Source organism: Narcine bancroftii, chromosome 8 (assembly GCF_036971445.1).
Source record: "Narcine bancroftii isolate sNarBan1 chromosome 8, sNarBan1.hap1, whole genome shotgun sequence".
NCBI classification, from domain to species: domain Eukaryota; kingdom Metazoa; phylum Chordata; class Chondrichthyes; order Torpediniformes; family Narcinidae; genus Narcine; species Narcine bancroftii.
In genome coordinates this window covers 33977536-33983535 of record NC_091476.1, presented here as the reverse complement: position 1 = coordinate 33983535, position 6000 = coordinate 33977536, and the positions used below count along the sequence as shown (strand labels likewise).

Here is a 6000-nt window from a genome sequence, read left to right as displayed (position 1 = left end):
AGCAGGATGAAATAAATGTTTCTTCAACATAAATCAAACCAGAGATAAGGCACATTGAGAACTCTTTGCGATCAGAAGCTGTTTAATATACAGTAAATGCAGCAGCGATGATCCCAAATGCAAACAAATGAAAAGGGATTCACAATGGTGTCAATAATCATAGGGGAGGAAGGTGTGGAAGCTGGTTGAGAAATGCTAGTCATGGGGAATTCCATGGAAATGGATGATTTTTTTCTTGCCTATTTAGTTACAGTTTGATGTTGTCTGCAGCCTCTTCAATGAAAGTTACATTGCGCTCTCTTCCCAGGGTGGTTGAACCTGTGCAACAGAGAAGGGTTGCTCCTTGGACTGGAGACCAGCCAATCTCCTGTTAAGGAGATTTGCTGTTGCTGCTCAGGGGGTGGGGGTGGGGTGGGGGTTTAAACATGCTTTGACAGGGGGGATTGACAGCAAAGCAGCAGTGTGGGAAAGAGGAAAGTTGAGGCAAATATAAATGTTAAAGCAAACAAATTCAGCCTCATTGACAGGAAGGGACAGGCAGGGAACAAGGGAACCAGTCTGACAGGTAAGGTAGATAAACTCAGGCCATGGACTGGTACATGGAACCGGGATATTACTGACATAATGAATCATTGTTGAGAGAAGGGTAGGGCTTCCAATTCACTGTTCTAGGATGCGGGTGCTGCAGATGTGATATAGGCAGAGGTAAGAGAGGAGGGGATGTTGCCGTTTTGATGAGGGAGGATATTATTGCCGAATCACGCAGTGGAACTTCAAAAGAGAAAAGGGAATGATCACTTTGATGGCATTGTACTTTCAATTCTCCATGTCCAAGAGTGAGAGGGAATGGGAAAAGCAAATATGCAGGTGTGTTGCTGGTCACTGTAAAAGAAATAATAGGAGAATAGTAATAGACAGGCTGGCATGAATAGGGAATCTGGTTAAGTTAACATGGGATATTGAAGTTCTGGTCAAGAAAAAGAAGACGTGCATGTCAGGTATGGGAAGCTGGGTTCAAATATATCTTTTGAAGATTATGAGATATGGGAGTTCACTGATAGGCAATTCCGAAGGACAACAGGACATGAGATGGCTTTGGTAGATAAGGAAAAGGCAAATTCTCTGGGATTCTCCAATAAATTAAGGACAAAAGCACAACCAGGGAGAGAATTGGTCCCCTTGAAGATGAACATGGATGTCTGCAAGTGAAGCAATAGGAGATGAGTGAGGTCTTGAAAGAAAACTTTGCATCTGTGTTTGCCATGGAATTAAGGAATTGAATAATGAGGTCTTGGAATGTCTTCTTTGGCTTGGCTTCGCGGACGAAGATTCATGGAGGGGTAATGTCCACGTCAGCTGCAGGCTCGTTTGTGGCTGACAAGTCCGATGCGGGACAGGCAGACACGGTTGCAGCGGATGCAGGGGAAAATTGGTGGGTTGGGGTTGGGTGTTGGGTTTTTCCTCCTTTGGCTTTTGTCAGTGAGGTGGGCTCTGCGGTCTTCTTCAAAGGAGGTTGCTGAGGTTTGAGGCGATATCAGCCCACTGGTGGTGGTCAATGTGGCAGGCACCAAGAGATTTCTTTAGGCAGTCCTTGTACCTCTTCTTTGGTGCACCTCTGTCACGGTGGCCAGTGGAATGTATACATATTAGAAAAGAGGAGGTAGTTACAAATTAATATGCATAAAGGGAGATAAATCCCTGGGGCTTAAGTGTGCCCGAGGATATTGTGGAGAGCTGGGGAAGAAGTTGCAGAGACCCAGGTAGAGATATTGCATCATCTTTAGCAAAGGATGAGGCACCAATAACGAGAGGGGAGCTAATGTTTGCTTCAATTTAAGAAGGGCTGGAAGGGCAATCATGGAACTATAGGCTGATGAGATTAACATCAGTCGTAGGAAAGTTACTGAAGATGATTTTGAGGATCTGTCAGTATCTGGAAAGGCAAGTTCTTTCCAAGTCAGCATCGCTTTGTGTGTGGGAAACTGTGCTTCAACGAATGTGACTGAGTTGTTTGAAGAAGTTGGGAAGATGATTGGCGAGGGTAGGATGCTGAATTTTGTGTACATGGGTTTTAGCAAGGTCTTTGACAATCCTTCCATGATAGGCTCATCCGGAAGGTTGGGTCACATGGGATTCAGGGTGGGATGATTATTTGCATGCGCGATTGACTTGATGGTCAGAGTGCAATGGTGGAGAGGTATAATTTAGTTTGGAGGCCTGTGTCAAGTGGTGCGTTGCAGAGACTGGTTATTGATCCACTGTTGTCCATCAACAGGGCAGTAAAGCAGAATTGGCATCCTTTGGTATATTATGAAAAACAAGAGGGCATAGGTATAATATGAGAGGAAAGAGTTTCAAAGGGTATTTTCGGGGAAATATTTATGCAGAGAATGTGGGTGATATTTGGAACTTGCAGCTGGTGAGGTGGTGGAATCATTGTTTTTAAGGCAAACTTAGGCATGTGAATAATCAAGACATAGAAGGTGAAGACCCTAATGCAAGCAAACAGGATAGATGCAATGGACAAAAAGTTGGCATGGATGTGCTGGGCCAAATGGCCCATTCCCATGCTGTACAACCCTACCACTTTTGATTCATATTGGTAACATAAAATTATGTATTTTTCTAATGCAATAATCACTCAAATGTTTACCTTGCTATTTATTGATACAGGATATATTGCTTAAGATTTGTCTTATGTCAATAGCAAAGGAAGCTCATCTTATATACATACAATTTATGTTTCAAATATATTTTTGTGATGGATATTATAAACAAGATGACTTGACAAAGAGATTTTGACAGTTAATCTGAAAACAATAAAGCTGATAAATTATGTTTATTTTCTGTTTAGTAATGCAGAACAACATTCATGAAATTGCAGAGAATAATGATCCCTTGTCTGATGACAGACTTGATTTAAAGCTGAGGATATCACCTCTAGTCAATGGAACTGAATCTCCAAGCATTAATCCCCTTGAAGTTAGCTTTCTGCTTGTTTTTATACCATGAATCAATTTTGGAAGCAATTGTTTGTGTCTGGATATTCTCAATCAGCTCAGTTGTTGATCCAGAACATTGGGTTGGGCTGGTTGCACTTGAGCAAGACCACCACTCCTATTCACACCAACAAACAGTGCCCAACAGCTCAGGCCTTAGGTTTCCATGCTGTTGAGATTTGAGGGAACTCAAGATGGTGTGGAGCCAGGAGAGCGAGAGGTGTGAAAACAAAGTAGTTTTAAAAAAAATTTAATAAGTTTTTATTCTTTTAAACTCTTATGAATGCAGTTCTCGTCTACTCAATATCTCCCACATGTAGCAAACCTACTATTGCTAGAATGAGTCAACCAAATCTTTGCTCTGTTTTTTTTTGTTTGCAAGTACATTATTTAGGAGACCTGAACTGCAAATAGACTTTGAAATGCAGTCTTACCAAGTCCCTACACAATTACAATAAGGCTTCCTTACCTCTGTACTCAAAATTAAGGCTAATATGCTATTTGCCATCCTCATCACTTGTCCTTGCAGGTTTTCCTTTAGTAAAAGGAAATATTATAATAATATTTATCAACAATTTGGCTGAGGAGACCAGATGTCATATTTCCAAGTTTGCCGGTGATACTAAACTGAATAGGATTGTATGAAGACCAATCTGAAGAGGGTTCAGGGAGATATGTACAAGATGAGTTAGTGAAAGGGAATGTGATGGAAAATAAAGTAGTGAAGTGTTTTTGAATTTTTATTTTTAAATTGTAAAAGCTAAGGCATGGTAGGGAAATACTACACAGGCACATAACATCAGTCAGTTGGGCAACAGATTTAAAAGGTAGGGCGCCTAAACTTTTCAGCTGGTTTTGGAACCATTAAGAGTTAAACAGTTAAGTGATTTATTGCTGTTAAGTGTTGAGGCTGTGATTGGATAGTTGAATACAGGTGTGAGAAATTGTGACAATTGTCTAGGGCTGCATAGTACTTGTGTTGATAGACTTAAGGTTCCATAAAAAGGAGGAACAGACTAGACAAACTCAGGGATATTGAAGTTGTATATTTATCTCTCAGTCATTTTGTTGAGCAGTGATTGAGGTGAGCTAAGAAAGTTTATCATACAAGTTAATGGAGTCAGCTAAGGTTGTAGATTGTTCTGGATGTGGAAGATCTGGGATAGTATACTTGTCCCAGAGAGTCACACCTGCTGAAAGTGTATTCAGCTCTGGCTACTAGCAGCTGGAGTTGGACAAACTGTAGATTATTCAGGAGGCTAAGGTAGTAATAGAGAAGAGTTATGGGGAGGTAGTCACCCCAAATAGACCAGACCCAGATAGCTAGGTAACTATCTGGGGAGGAAAAAGGAAGATGCAGGTAGTGGATGTTCTCACTGACAATAGGTATACTCTTGGTGGGGATGATCTACCAAGGGCAAGTCAAGTCTCTGGTACAGACTGGCACCTCAGCTCAGAAGAGGAAAGCCTGAGTAATAAAGGACTTGTTGGTTTGGAAGACAGACAGGAAGTTTATGTTGCCTCCCAGGTGCCAGGTTCAAGGATGTCTTGGAGTGATTCCATAGCACTCTGGAAGGGGGTGGGGGGGGGGAAGCAGCTGGATGTTGAGGTCCATGTGGGGACCAATGACTGAGATGAGATTCTCAAGAGAGAATTTGTTGTTGGGAAGGAAGTTAAAAGGTAGGATTTCAAGAGTGGTAATCTCGGGATTGCTTCTTGTGTCACATGCTAGGCAGGGTACAAATAGGAAGTTATGGCAGATGAATGGGTGGCTGAAGACTTAAAATCATTTCTGGGGAAGGTCAGACCTCTACAAAAGGCATGGTGTCCACATATCCTGGTTCTCTAGTGCTGTTGGGAAGAGTTTAATCTAGTTTGGTGGTTGGGGGGGGGGGGGGGGGGCGGTGTGAATCAAAATCAGAGTGAAGAGATTAGGGTAGTAGGGAGATGGGGATGCTGAAATGGAGAAACAGGAAAATATGTCAGACAATGATGACCAAAAGGAAAGAGCAAGTGCTGTTCAACAGGAATACAGTGAAAATAATCAGTAGTGGGTCTAAGGGCACTGTACTTAAATGCACATAGCATTTGAGAGAAAGTAGATGATTGCATAGTCAGCATAGAAAATGTAACATTGTGGCCATTACTGAAACATGGGGCAATGAGGCATGCAATTGGGAGCTTAATAGCCAAAGATATGCAGTGTATAGGAAAGGTAGGTGGAGGTGTGGATCTGCTAAGTAACTAAATTAGCAGTTATTTATAAGCCCCAAACAGCAGCCTGGAAGTGGACTGAGTTACAGCTGGAACTAGAAAGGGCATATCACAATGAATGATAATGTTGAAATAATTATGAGGATTTGAACATGGCAGGAGATTAGAATGGGCAGGAAATTACTGGATTCCAGGAGAGAGTTTGTAGAAAGCTCAAGGGATGGCTTTTTAAGAGCTTGCTGATGACCCCATCAGGGGATCTGCAGTTCTGGATTGGGTGATGTGCAATGAACCTGCGGGTCATTAAGGAATTAAGAGCCTCTCGGAAGCAGCAATCATAACATGGTTGAATTTAATTTCAAATTTGAAGAGGAAGATGTTATTGGGTGTATCAATTTTTCAGTGGAGTCAAGGAAATTGTGGTGGCATGAGAAAGGAACTGGCATAAGTTGACTGGAAAAGCAAACTAGTTGGAGGGATGGGAGAGCAGAATTGGAAGCTATTTTTAAAAATAAAAAAAATGCAGGATGGATGTTTTACAAGGAAAAGGAAATTTCTTAATGGAAAGATGGTACAAATGTGGCTAACAAGAGGTGAAGGCTAAGATAAAAGTGAAGTAAAGGGCATACAGGAAGCTAAATTTAGTGGGAAAACAAGACTGGAAATCTTAAACTTGCAGAGAGAGAAGGAGCCATTAGGAAAGAAAAGATGAATTGTGAGGAGATTGTCAAACAATATATTTTAAAAAAAAGGATATGAAGAGATTTTTTTAATGTATAAAGCAGGG

General features: G+C 41.4%; 1 long non-coding RNA gene across 1 annotated transcript in view; it reads left to right on the top strand.

Annotated features, from left to right (window-relative positions):
* The first annotated feature begins 764 nt into the window (after positions 1 to 764).
* LOC138741709 (uncharacterized) overlaps positions 765 to 6000 on the top strand; it is a 105044-nt gene continuing 99808 nt past the window's right edge. The window contains exon 1 of the long non-coding RNA XR_011343689.1: positions 765 to 867. This is a non-coding gene — a long non-coding RNA (uncharacterized lncRNA). The remainder of the gene's footprint in view (positions 868 to 6000) is intronic.